We start from the raw sequence: 14,602 nt of genomic DNA on the forward strand, positions 1-14,602 counted from the left end.
ATTTTTTTAAATAAATATATGGTTTCGTTTTATGTCTCTTGACTCCGTGATCAAGTTTATTTTTTTAAAACGAGTTCAAAATAATTTTGGTACTTGTTAATCAAGACATTAAAAAATGAAAATATCGAAAAAGGGTTATATTGTAAGTATCCGTTTTGAACTGAAGATTTCTGAAAAACATTTCACTTAATTTGATCGAGTTTTTTTTTTTTTTTTTTTTTTTACAGCGAAAAACGTGTTTATGAGAGGGTGTTGAAGGTAGATAGCTTGGATTTCGTCACGGGGAGATAACTCAATTTAAAGCGCTGACACTCCCTCCCCATCTTTATTACTATATTTTCTTCCTAAAAATCGAACCTTTTGCTCGGTATCATAACAAATTGTTTTTTCGTTGTAAAAAAAAAAAAAGAATACTTGATGAAATTCAGTGAAAGTTTTTTTTCGGAGAACTTCATTCCATAACGGATACGTACAATTAAAACTTTTTTTTCGATAGTTTCATTTTTTTAATGTCTTGATTAAACTGTACAAGTACCATATTTTTTTTTGCTTTGGTGATCATGTATATATTTTTAAACGTTAAATTAATAAATATATTCATTCATACTTTCGACACAACTAACTTGCAACATAAAAAATAAATTATATTTTAAAAATTCATTTTTAATGCTGCAACAGCCGTACGAGAAGCATAAACGAATAGTAGTTATTTAAAACTGAGCATGCCGGGGAATTTTTTAGTTCCAAGATCTCTCTCTCTCTCTCTCTCTCTCTCTCTCTCTCTCTCTCTCTCTCTCTCTCACACACACACACACACACACACACACACACACACACACACACACACACACATACTTTGTTCCTATTTACTTGCCTCCCCACGAGGGCAGAATTAAACACAAAGTCGGTTTTTAATGTGTAGAAAATCCAGGTCTGTAAAAAGGAATATTCTGAATAGGAACGAAAATAAAAATTGCCTCAGTCTTCAAGGATTTCTTCTCCACTGATCGAGGATAAACACGGTGTAGGAAGGGTAGTTAGTTCACTAGTTCAGTGAACTACTAGTTCACCCTCTGTTTACCTCCTTCTCTCTCTATCTAGATTCTAGCTCTCTCCATCAATATCCCCCCCGCTCTCTATCTTTCCCTCTCTTTCTATTTTTCTCTCCCTATTATCCTCTTTATCTCTATTTGACCTCCTTTCTTTTTCCCTCCCTCTGTGTCTCTCTCCTCTCTCTCGCGCGCGCGCTCTGTCCCCCTCTCTCTGTTTCTATCTTTCAATCCTCCCTCTCTTTCTCTATTTCTCTCTCTTTCTCTTTTTCTATCTCTATCCCTCTCTTATCCTTCATCCTTTTTTAGTCACCTAAATTACTTACAGTGAAAAGAGCATTGTCAAAATATGGATAAATCCTATTTTAGTCACCTAAATTACTTACAGTGATTAAGACATTATTAAAACGTGGACAAATCCTATTTTAGTCACCTAAATTACTTACAGTGATTAAGACATTATTAAAATGTGGACAAATCCTATTTTAGTCACCTAAATTACTTACAGTGATTAAGACATTATTAAAACGTGGACAAATCCTATTTTAGTCACCTAAATTACTTACAGTGATTAAGACATTATTAAAATGTGGACAAATCCTATTTTAGTCACCTAAATTACTTACAGTGAATAAGGCATTATTAAAACGTGGACAAATCCTATTTTAGTCACCTAAATTACTTACAGTGAATAAGGCATTATTAAAACGTGGACAAATCCTATTTTAGCCACCTAAATTACTTACAGTGAATAAGGCATTATTAAAACGTGGACAAATCCTATTTTAGTCACCTAAATTACTTACAGTGAATAAGGCATTATTAAAACGTGGACAAATCCTATTTTAGTCACCTAAATTACTTACAGTGAATAAGGCATTATTAAAACGTGGACAAATCCTATTTTAGCCACCTAAATTACTTACAGTGATTAAGACATTATTAAAACGTGGACAAATCCTATTTTAGTCACCTAAATTACTTACAGTGCGAATAGAAAGTTATACATTATTTTAATTGGAATTCATTATTGAGATGAGTATTATTTATTAATTTTTATTGTTATTGCGGACTATTATCCTAAAAACAAAAAAAAGATGAGGATAATAGTCCACAATAAGAATAAAAATTAATAGAAATTAGCGTCTATTTATAGTAAGGTTTATTGGAAGCTCTTGGGATTTCAAAAATAGAACACCTCGGCTTAGGAACCTTCTGGGGATTTCAAAAAAAGGACACTTTTCTGTTCTATTTTTAGATCTCTCCGGAAACGCTTAAAAAGAATCTTTTTATTTTTCTTTCTGTATTTTTATAGTAAAAGTTTTACATTATTATATATTATATAATATACATTTAATATTATATAATATATTTTATTTTATTATATAATATAATATTAATTTATATTATTTTTTATATTTATATATTATATTTATATTATTGTAGCAACAACTATGCATAGCAGGAATAAATGCTTCAAAACACCGACGTGTATGAAAAACATGCAGGAACATGATGATCGAATGCGACCACAGAAAAGGAACTATGTTACATTTCCTCGCGTATGAATACAGTAAACAGGCTAGAATGTTCGAGAAGGCATGTATTGTAAGAATTTCTCTTACTCGCTTTTTGCTTTTGGCAGAATGAAAGAGACACTCAGAAAAGCAACAAAGGCTCACCTTAAATTCCAAGAATATTTTATTTACAAGAAAGGTAAAATGAGTCCATATTTGCAAAAGAGTGCACGTCTTTAGCTTCGGCCAAATGGCGGGTAGTTTATGCCTCAAAAGGTGTAGGTAGTTTTCTTCTGTGGAAGATGCTGGTTGAATTCGGTCGCTCATAGAAGTGGTTGAGGGTTCTTCGAAATCCTTCCAGACTGGTCAAATAAGAACAACGCACATTGCGATCGATGTTCCATAATAAAGGATGCCCTCCTGCGGGCAATGATGATGAATGTAATTAGTCCATAAAACATTTTAGCCTCAAGCTTGTATCCGCATTTAAGTGAGCGGAGATAACAAATAGAATAGAACTCTGCCTTATAGTTCATTTGGCATGGAGCGAGACACCACGCGTCTGCTTTGCTTGACACGGAATGGAAATCTATTTGAAGAAACAATATTCCCGCCAATTCCTGAATCCTCCGCAGCAACTGAAACAATGCAATTTCATTGGTCAAAATAATCGCATGATTGGAACAATTTAGCAGTTATCGCCCTTGCATTCTGACATTTCTAACACACTGCCAAAGGAAGGAAGAGAAAGAAATGGATTACTCATTTCTTTCTTTTTTTTTTTTTTTTTCGGGAAATTAATGATTGTCGCCTATTTGGACAGGTTATTACAATGAAATTCTGTCCCAAAGGACTTAATATTAACACAATAATAGCAATTAAATTCAATGTGTGTCTGTTGTCAATCTGAACTTATAACAATCTCTCTATGGCAAACAGAGAATTTATTAGTAATAAAAGGAATGACTCTACTGATGAGTCTATAAAAGGAATATACAATTATTAACTTGGTGTTTGGTCCGCACAATCCGGACACACCCAATCTTCAACGGTAACTTGTTGGTCGACCCCGACACAACCAAAATGGTACCACTCATTGCACGAGTCGCAACACACCATAGGTGTTGTTCCGTCGTTGGCGACTGAACATGTAGGGCAAAAGAAGGGGCCTCCTTCTTCCGCAAATTCTGCTATTGCAGGTTCAGGGTTATGTTTTATCTCTAAAGGATAAATATTTTTTAAGGAATGAATTTGGACATACCCATCTTTCAGTACTGAGGCTGAACGAACCCTGTTGTCCTTTCCGACCAATAATTTTACTACCTTACCCAACCCCCAGAAGGGCCGGGACTTATTAGGAGCTTTGATAAGAACAATTTCACCCTCTGATATTTTAGAGGTTTCATTTTCTGTAATGTGGGCATCTACTTCTCTAATTGAGAGCAAGTAGTCATTATGCCAACTACGTTTAAATTTACTGACAAATTCATCCCTCATTTTAAGGGAATGTAAAAGCGAATTTCTATTTGGAGGTTCTGTACAAGGGTCCTCTGAACTGCTAAGATTGATAAGCAGGCGGGGATGATATCCTGTCTGCAAAAAATGGTTGGGAGTCAACCCATCAAGGCCTCTATCAGAAGCTGAAATGAATGTTAGTGGCCTATCATTTATGGCCTTTTGAACATCTGAAAGGGCAGTTAGGAACTCGAAATAACCGACCCTCCTCCTACCCAACAACTTGGAAAGACACTGTTTCACAGTTTTAATTAATCTCTCCCATACTCCACCATGCCATGCAGAGTACAGGGGAATTGTATAATGAACAATAGTAGTGGATTTGAAATATTCTCTAAATTCATCAGACACAAATATGTCTGATAATATAATACCCGACGCTATGAAAGATTTAGCATTGTCGGAATACATATGAGTTGGTACACCAAATAAGTTGGTGAATCTAATGAACGCTAACAAGAAAGATCTTGCGCTCATGTCCGGTACCAATTCCAAGTGTATGGCACATAAAATCATGCAAGTAAACAGTAGGATGTACATTTTGACATCCTCATTATTGTTTTTGACAAAAAAATGTCCAGTAAAATCCACCCCTACACATTTGAAGGGCCGGACAAAATTTACTCTATCAGAAGGCAGTTGAAACCCAGAGGGTGCTTTGTACGGTAGAGAATTAATTCTCTTACGTATAACACAGTCACGGACAACCGACTTCACCGCCTGTCTCCCTTGGGGGATCCAAAAACCCAATCGCCTCACCTTGCTAAGGGTTGAATTTGCTCCCATATGACAACAATTCTGGTGAGCTTCAATAATGACCAATTTGGTCAGGTGGGTATTTTTTCCTAACAATATAGGAAATTTCACTTCATATGGAAAAACCTCGGAGTTCTGAATACGTCCTTGAGTCCGTATCAGTCCCTCCCAATCTAGGAATAACCCAAGGGCCGTAACTCTTGGGGGAGCAGCCCTATTAGAGGGTTGTTGCAAGTTCTGTGGGAAAGGCTTCCCTTTGTAAATGAGAGAAGAGCAACAATTTAGCTCTCTTGACGGTGTCAGTCTTTCGGTGACGTAATTTATCACCGAATCTCACAACTTTTTCTAAGACATTAATAGCCTTAGTTAATGAGAAAAAATCAGATATTTTAATTGGCAAGTGATTCTCGTTAGAAGCAGTTTCATCCGAGAACATCTTCTTACCATCTTCCTGTTAACATTGTTAAGACAAGGAAAGGGGGATGTGGGCCAGCTGATTTCAACTTGATTAAGCCAATCTGGTCCGCAGGTCCAAAATTTGAAAAATTGTTTGAACTTAGAGGCAGTAATACCTCTGGTTAAAAGATCAGCCGGATTATCCGACGAAGGAACATATCTAAATTTAGGGTTTATCCCATATTTAAGTTTAATGTTTTCAATGAACTTATTAATGTCTGACACGCGATTTTCTACAAATATATTTTTTCTTGCAGCCTTCCCATTCAAAATCCATGACAGGGCTACTTGTGCGTCAGACACGACAAAAAAGGATTTGATATTGATGGGCGCTAGAGCACCCAAAACTTGTAGAATAACTTTAAACGCTAGAAATATAGCTAATAATTCCAAAACAGGTAGTGATTTTCCCTTGATGGGTGCCACTTTTGCCTTGGCGAATATCAAGGAACACTGAACACCTTGTTTCGCATACATGGAAAACTCATAAGCGTGCTTAGAAGCATCGCTAAAGCAAATAATTTCAACAGGGGATTCCGCTAGGAGAGTACATCTAGGAAATTCAAAGTCCCCTATACAATTCAGCTCGTTGGCATGTGCTTGCCACGTGGCCTTAACTTCTTCAGGGATTTGTTGATCCCAAGACAACTCCTTTTTCCACAGTTGACTAATAATAATCTTCCCCTGCATGGTGACAGGAAAAAGTAAAGATAATGGATCATATACACTTGAAACTTGAGATAATATCTTGCGTTTGGTATTGGCATTGCCATCTATTACAGATAGAGCGAGTTTAAGGGTATCCCTTTCAACAGAATATTGATACCCCAGCACCTTTTCAAAGGTGGGGGAAGAAGACGAGATAGTACCGTCTTCCATCATTTTATTTTATATGCTCGTGCAATTGGAGTTGCAGGATTGGAGTTCAAACCCTGCTTCTCCGAGTCTGTCGCGGACTTTATTATACACATGGCTTAGAATATCTCGGTCACTATTAGTAGTAACTAAATTGTCAACATAGAAATTATTGGAAATCGAATGTGAAGTTAAATCGGCTTCATATTTTTTGGCATGATGCTTAAGTATAAAGCTTAATATAAAAGGGCTGGCATTGAACCCAAATATAATAGTATTAAATCGGTAGGCGCACAATTTGCCATCTACCTTGAGGAAAAAACAAAATCTATTTTCATCTTCAATAGATTTTAACCTGATCTGTAAAAAAGCTTTGCGCAAATCGCCCAAAAGCACATATTTTTCTTTTCGGAAAGCTAGTAGAATATCTAGCAACAATGCAGTCATGTTAACACCCGAATAAGCAGCGTCGTTAATCGAAATGCTACCTTTATTTTTCAACGAACAATTGAAAACAGGGCGGATTTTTGTAGTTATTCCCAGACCTTCTTTAATTACTGGCCGATGGGGAATCCATTTATAATTCTCATAAGTTTCATGGGGAACAGAGAAAGGTTTGATAATTCCACAGTCTTCGTATTCTTTGAAGACCTGTATATAATCGTTATACAGTCCTTTTCCTTCCAAGGACTGGGCCACCCTATGCATTATTCACAGTGAAGGCACATAATTGGACTCCACCTTGAGAAGCTTGTCATGCTCCCAAGGCAGCTCGACGTAATATTTTCCTTCCTTGAGAACTATAGCCTCTTCGAAGGCATTTATTTTTTCTTTATCAATTGAAGACAATTGGTTGGCATCCTCGATGCCTATGGAGTCCAGAGAAAAAAAACTTTTCTACTCCACGTTCAACAGCAGGACTGTCAAAAAAAGGTTGCAGCACATCCTCGTAAGATGCTACTGGCTTTAATACACTATCAATTAAATATGACTGACACATAGGGAGTGTTTTAATAACTTGATCGAAGGCTGGCAATTTTTCCACAGCCTTATCATTTTTGTTTAAAAAAACTTGATCCCTCACCGAAGGGAATGATATAATTGGGGAGTTTCCAAGCGGAACCTCCCAAGCACTTAATTAAACTGAGATTATGGATTCTAGGAATAAGATCCAAGCCAATGATACCGAGAATGTTAGAACCGTTTAGTTCAGAATAACCAGGGCAAAACTTATACCCTTTTTCAGTTAAATTCGACATAATCTCGTCGAACCTGTTTACGTTAAATTTCAATTTCAAATTTTCAACAAACAATGCAGAATGATAAAAAGGACGCTGATGTCCCAATTTAATAGACACTTCCAGCTCTGAAAGATCTAAGGACTTATTCCCCACAAGGGTATTGACGGACATTTGTACCGTCTCAGGATTTAGATTACGGCTGTGAATCGACCGGTCCAGAATTATTTTAGAGAAAAAGGATTTTTGGCTACAGACAGAAAAAATAAACCGGGTGCCCTTTAACCTACATAGATATCTTGAGTACAGAACTAATACTCTTGTCCTGATCCGCCACGAAAGTATGTCCCACAAAGGACCTAGAGCCTTTGGGACACATTAAGGAATAATGGTTTTTTAGACCACAATTACTGCAATGGAAGGGGAACCCCTTAACCCCCCTGCAACTGGACTCTGAGTGCTCACTGAGGCACCGGAGACATAATCTTAATTCTTTCGCTCGAATAATTTTAGATTCTGAATTTGGAAATTTAGAACAAACTCTTGTCAGGTGACCATCAACCTGACACAATTTACAAAATTTATTTTCGCCATTTTTGACGAAAGACTTAGTTATTATTACTCTGAAAGGACTTGATTTGTTTTGGCTCCGAATTCTTCGCCACGAGGGTTCCAGCATTCAACGAACCCGACATGTTTGGTGGGAAATTTTCCCGCCTTGACGCATTTAAAGGCGACGCCATTATTATGTCTATAACGTCAAATGTATACGTTAAAATAGACTTTAAAGAAGAAAACCGTTCACAAGATTTATTCATTATTTCTCTGCGAACACTGTTCGGAAATTTAGCGAACAGAATATGAGCTATTAATCTTCCTGAGGTGGATTTATCTGTAAGAAAATCCGTGCCAAAGGAATTATCCATCTCCGTCAGTTCGAGTTTGACTCGCTGGAGGAGGATTCTGATATCCCTCAAAGACGCATAATGCTCTGGTTGCGGAATAATGTCATCGAATATTTTGTTCATAATTGCTGAAGGATTTAAATATTTTTCCTTCAGACACTCCAAAGTTGCGTCGTAATTCTCGGGAATCACATCAAACCTAGAAATAATATTAAACGCCTCTCCTGATAATTTGGATTTTAGCAATAATAATTTATCTGCACTTTTCATGTTCGCAGTACAGAATTCAAATTTCCTTAGGAATCCACGGAATTCAAACTTATTCGGAGTTGGATTCCCACTAAAGGGGGGTCACTCCAACTCCATTTTCATGGGAACAATATCCCTTGATTTCTCAATCTCCGGCTGGAGCTCAGCCAGTCTGTCGTGGACTCCCGCCTTAAACATTTCGAAGTCACGACAGATATTGAGTCTTTCCTCATCTGGGGACTTCAAAATTAACTGATCTAATAAATCGTCCACTTCAGACAACCGTTTCTCGATGTCGGAAGAAAAATTATTTATACAACGCCCACCTCCTCTCTCGTTCATCCAATCCAAAGAAGCTGTTATACGAAACTTCTTAGCCTCTATTCGACCAAGGAGATTTGAATTTGCCATGTTCGAAGGACACAACACGAGAAAAAAATGGCCGTTCCTACGTGGGGAAATAAAAGTAAAGGGCACGAAAAAGATTCTCCGACGAGAAACAACTATTATCTGAAGGGGGTTACGTCAACAAAATTCGAAACTCTCAATGAACAAGGAATTTAAACCCATAAGGAAAGTTCAGACCGACATTACGACAACACATTTCAACAATGAATCAATTATAAATTCAAGAATTAATATAATTGCTTTTCATACATTATTTAAACGATTACAATTATCGTAAAATATTTGAAAGGTATTTTTTTTTTTTACAAATTAAAACTTCAGTTTACAATTTACATGAAATAATGTTGTTTTTTTTTCAAATGAACTTCAGTTGCAATTTACATGAAATAATATTTATTTTCAATGAATAAATTCTTTTATGAACGATTACAATTTAATATAAGAATGAATATTCAATATATTATTATTTTTTTTTTAAAGGCGACACAATGAAAAGAAAAAATCCAAAATAATGTGTGTGGGGGGGGAATCGAAATCTTATGCAATAAGAACGTTATTACTCATAAGAAAAAAAAATTGGAGGGGGGGAGGATTTCTTTTGCAATAAAAACGGTGAAAGAATTTATCTTACTCGTTTTTGCCTTTGGCAGAATGAAAGAGACACTCAGAAAAGCAACAAAGGCTCACCTTAAATTCCAAGAATATTTTATTTACAAGAAAGGTAAAATGAGTCCATATTTGCAAAAGAGTGCACGTCTTTAGCTTCGGCCAAATGGCGGGTAGTTTATGCCTCGAAAGGTGTAGGTAGTTTTCTTCTGTGGAAGATGCTGGTTGAATTCGGTCGCTCGTAGAAGTGGTTGAGGGTTCTTCGAAATCCTTCCAGACTGGTCAAATAAGAACAACGCACATTGCGATCGATGTTCCATAATAAAGGATGCCCTCCTGCGGGCAATAATGATGAATGTAATTAGTCCATAAAACATTTTTGCCTCAAGCTTGTATCCGCATTTAAGTGAGCAGAGATAACAAATAGAATAGAACCCTGCCTTAAAGTTCATTTGGCACGGAGCGAGACACCACGCGTCTGCTTTGCTTGACACGGAATGGAAATCTATTTGAAGAAACACAATATTCCCGCCAATTCCTGAATCCTCCGCAGCAACTGAAACAATGCAATTTCATTGGTCAAAATAATCGCGTGATTGGAACAATTTAGCAGTTATCGCCCTTGCATTCTGAAATTTCTAACAGTATACGAAGATTTACCCACTAAAGTCAAATCAACACGTGTTTGAGTAAACTGTTTGCAGGAGACGTTAAAATCTGTCATGATTTTACATGCAACAGGCATGAACGTTAATACCCAGCATGGAAATCTACCTCGTCGAGCAAGAATTTAAATCTTCTTTTTAACAATTTTATTTCGAACTATTCTTATGACACGTATTCGATTATGTGGATTTATGGACTATTTTCCTCAAAAATAGCTGCATGGACTTTATGCGAAACTCTTATCATAAAAACTCAGTAAATTTAAGCCTCATGCTAATCTCACAAAATCCTCACTTCCTCAAACTATTCATTATTGAACCTTTCCACTAAGAAAAGCTTCATGTTGGAACTCTTTATTTTAATTTATCCAACACATCAGAAAATGTTATTTCTTTTATATAAATTCACCGATTATAAAATTGATGACGTTGCCATGAATTCGGGATCTGGTATATGCTCAAACACAATACGGATCGCACATTTCAAATAACATCGCTAATAAAATAGTGACGGCAAACATTTTATTAATTTAATAATTACTGCGGTATACAGACAGTAATGAAGGAATTACCGGATGACAGAACATCCATGTGAGACACATGATCTCAATAAAGTAGTGATTTATGCCAATAATTGCTCAAAAATCGAAAATTGAACAAAACACGGCTTCCCTACATCAAACTCCAACTACAGTGAATTGGCGCCATACAAAACATTATAAACTGGCAAATTCAGGATTTCATTTGTTTTTCTTTATGTAAAGATGTTGATTGGTGAGTCCTTTCTTTTAATCAGCAATCCCGTTTAATTTACCTTTAATAAAATACATTCCCAAAATCAATCCCATAAAATGGTGTGAATTCGAAAACATATAATATAGATTGGTGACCGCCTGACTTGCATCCTATATTAAATCTATTATATTATTATATATTTATTATTAAATAAATTAAATTATTAAATTCATATGATTAAAATTATTATTAAATAAATATATTAAATCTATTATATTATATTATTATATATTTATTATTAAATAAATTAAATTATTAAATTCATATGATTAAAATTATTATTAAATAAATATATTAAATCTATTATATTATTATATATTTATTATTAAATAAATTAAATTATTAAATGTATATGATTAAAATTATTATTAAATAAATATAACAAATCTATTACATAAATTATTATATATTTATATTATATTATATATTCATTGTTAAATATTATTAAATTTATTACATAAATTTGTGTAATAAATAGTCATTTATTCATTTTTAAAGAGAAAAAAATGTCCTTTCATTACAAAAATACTGTTAGAACCCGCCCAATGTATGTTAATGTAGTACATGTGGTTTTCTAATGTATGTTAATGTAGTACATGTGGTTTTCTAATGTATGTTAATGTAGTACATGAGGTTTTCTGATGTATGTTAATGTATTACATGTGGTTTTCTAATGTATGTTAATGTAGTACATGTGCTTTTCTGATGTATGTTAATGTAGTACATGTGGTTTTCTAATGTATGTTAATGTAGTACATGTGGTTTTCTGATGTATGTTAATGTAGTACATGTGGTTTTCTAATGTATGTTAATGTAGTACATGTGGTTTTCTAATGTATGTTAATGTAGTACATGTGGGTTTCTAATGTATGTTAATGTAGTACATGTGGTTTTCTAATGTATGTTAATGTAGTACATGTGGTTTTATGATTATGTTAATGTAGTACATGTGGTTTTCTAATGTATGTTAATGTAGTACATGTGGTTTTCTAATGTATGTTAATGTAGTACATGTGGTTTTCTAATGTATGTTAATGTAGTACATATGGTTTTCTGATGTATGTTAATGTAGTACATGTGGTTTTCTGATGTATGTTAATGTAGTACATGTGGTTTTCTGATGTATGTTAATGTAGTACATGTGGTTTTCTAATGTATGTTAACGTAGTACATGTGGTTTTCTAATGTATGTTAATGTAGTACATGTGGTTTTCTAATGTATGTTAATGTAGTACATGTGGTTTCCTAATGTATGTTCATGTAGTACATGTGGTTTTCTGATGTATGTTAATGTATTACATGTGGTTTTCTAATGTATGTTCATGAGGTACATGTGGTTTTCTAACAGTATTTTGTATAATTTTTTTATTTTTAAGTAATTTTCAAAACTTTGAATTAGGAGTCAAATCATATCCATTTTTCTTGTTCTCATGTAACGCTCTAGATAATATATGTTTTTAAACCAAAGAAACGTTTTAACGCTAGTAAAACCACTAAAAACTTTTTCAGATAAATAGAAGAGTAACTCATCTTGCCTTTTGATAACATTTATTTGTTATTTGAATTTTGACCACTTTGTCAAATCTCCGTTGATTGTAAAACAATTTGCTTTAAAGCAACCTTATAATAATTATTATGTTCAATATTAAAAATATATATGAGGGGCGTGCCATAAGTAATGCCCCTGACCCATTTTCCATAGCAGTAAAGCAACGAAACTTGGCACAGTTATTAGTCTTTCTCTACATAGGAACCACCCAGAGTTATGCATTTCTCCCATCGTTTGATGCACTTCTGGAGACCGTTTTTGTAGAACACCCCAGGTTGGTCCTCCAACCATGACGTAACTTCAGAAATCAAGGCTGCATTATCTGGGAAACGCTTTCCTTTCAAAGACAACTTCATGGCTGGGAAGAGGTGAAAGTCAGAGGGTGCAAGGTCAGGAGAGTAGGGATGATGGGGAAGGATTTCATAACCACATGCCCATGCTTCTGATCTGGCGACATGCGAGTTGTGGACTGGAGCGTTGTCCTGCAGGAGGAGGGTACCTTTGCTGATCTTGCCTCACCTCTTGATTTTGATAGCTTCTCTTAATTTCCTCAAAAGTGAAGCATAATAGGCTCCTGTAATTGTGGTACCCTTTGCCAGGAAATCTATCATCACTACTCCGTCCTGATCCCAGGAGACTGTGAGCATGACCTTGCCAGCGGAGGGCTACACCCTTGCCTTCTTTGGAGGTGGTGAGTCCAAGTGCTTCGACTGCATTGACTGGGCTTTGGTATCTGGATCATAGTGATGGACCCAGGTTTCATCCTGTGTAATCAGTCTTTTGAAAAACTCTCACTCATCTTCTTGGCACATCTCCAAATTCATCCTCGAGCACTCGACGTGTTCTCACTTCTGGAAGGGTGTGAGCAACCTGGGAATCCATCTGGCAGACACCTTATGCATATGCAAATGGTCATGAATGATAGTTTCCACAGACCCTGTACTAATCTTGACATCTTGGGCAATTTGGCGAATAGTAATGTGCCGACTGCCGATCTTCCAAAATGGCAGCCTCAACTTGACGGACAGATGCCTCATCAATGGTAGAAAGGGGAGCGACCAGGTCTGGGAGCTGTTTCCACAGACTTCCGGTCATGTTTGCATTTACAATGCCAGCGTTTTACAAGGTCATATGATGGGGCAATTATCACCATAAGTTTCTTTCATTTCATCAAAAGTCTCCTGTGGTGTGCGTCCTATCACTGCTCGACACTCAACAGGCTCCATTTCACACCTGACTCAGTTCAAACACCTGTAAAACAGAAACCACAATTAGTTCAGAGCTGTAATTTGCCACATAACCCGTAGAAACATAAACCATTGCAAAATTTCAACTAGATCAGACAACTGGAAGGGAATTACATTGTACGCCCCTCGTATTGGAGGGGGGGGGGAGCTTAGCCTTTTTATCGCCGAAAGAACGACCCTTTTAATCTGTATTATTCCATAATTGCCGAACCAAAAAATGGACCTTTTTTTTTCCGAGGCACTGTTTTCCTAAATTCGAAATGGATTAGAAAATAAAATATTCTTTAAACGTGGTGTGTTTGTTCTTTCAGATTCATTTTGAATAGGATTTTAAAAAATTTGTTTTAATTTACGCGACTTCACTTTTAATTTCAATAAATATGCCGTAAATAATAAATAAAATAAATAATATTGCGTGTCACGAAGAGGCGTGACACTTGCATACAGGCACACGAGTAGTGCTCACACAATTTTACTAATATAAGAGCTGTTCACAGGTGTATATATTTTCATATACAAAGTTTTTCGAAATAAAAAGAAAAACGAATACAAAAGGGGAGATAATTCACAATGTTTTCGATTTTCGAAAATACAATTTGATTAATAAATCGATATTTCATTTGATCTAGTCGATTTATTTGCACGACCATTTGTCAGATTTTCATTTTAAATTTACAAATCACACAGTCGTTATCTTATTCTTTTTTAAAGGCAGACAATTTTGCATTAGAAGATTTGATGAAGAGTAAGTATTAATTCCCTTTTATTTCTTTGTTCTAAGTTGCGTTTTAT

The sequence above is a fragment of the Euprymna scolopes genome, chromosome 45 (assembly GCF_053919585.1).
Source record: "Euprymna scolopes isolate OS-2025 chromosome 45, ASM5391958v1, whole genome shotgun sequence".
In the NCBI taxonomy this organism is placed as follows: domain Eukaryota; kingdom Metazoa; phylum Mollusca; class Cephalopoda; order Sepiida; family Sepiolidae; genus Euprymna; species Euprymna scolopes.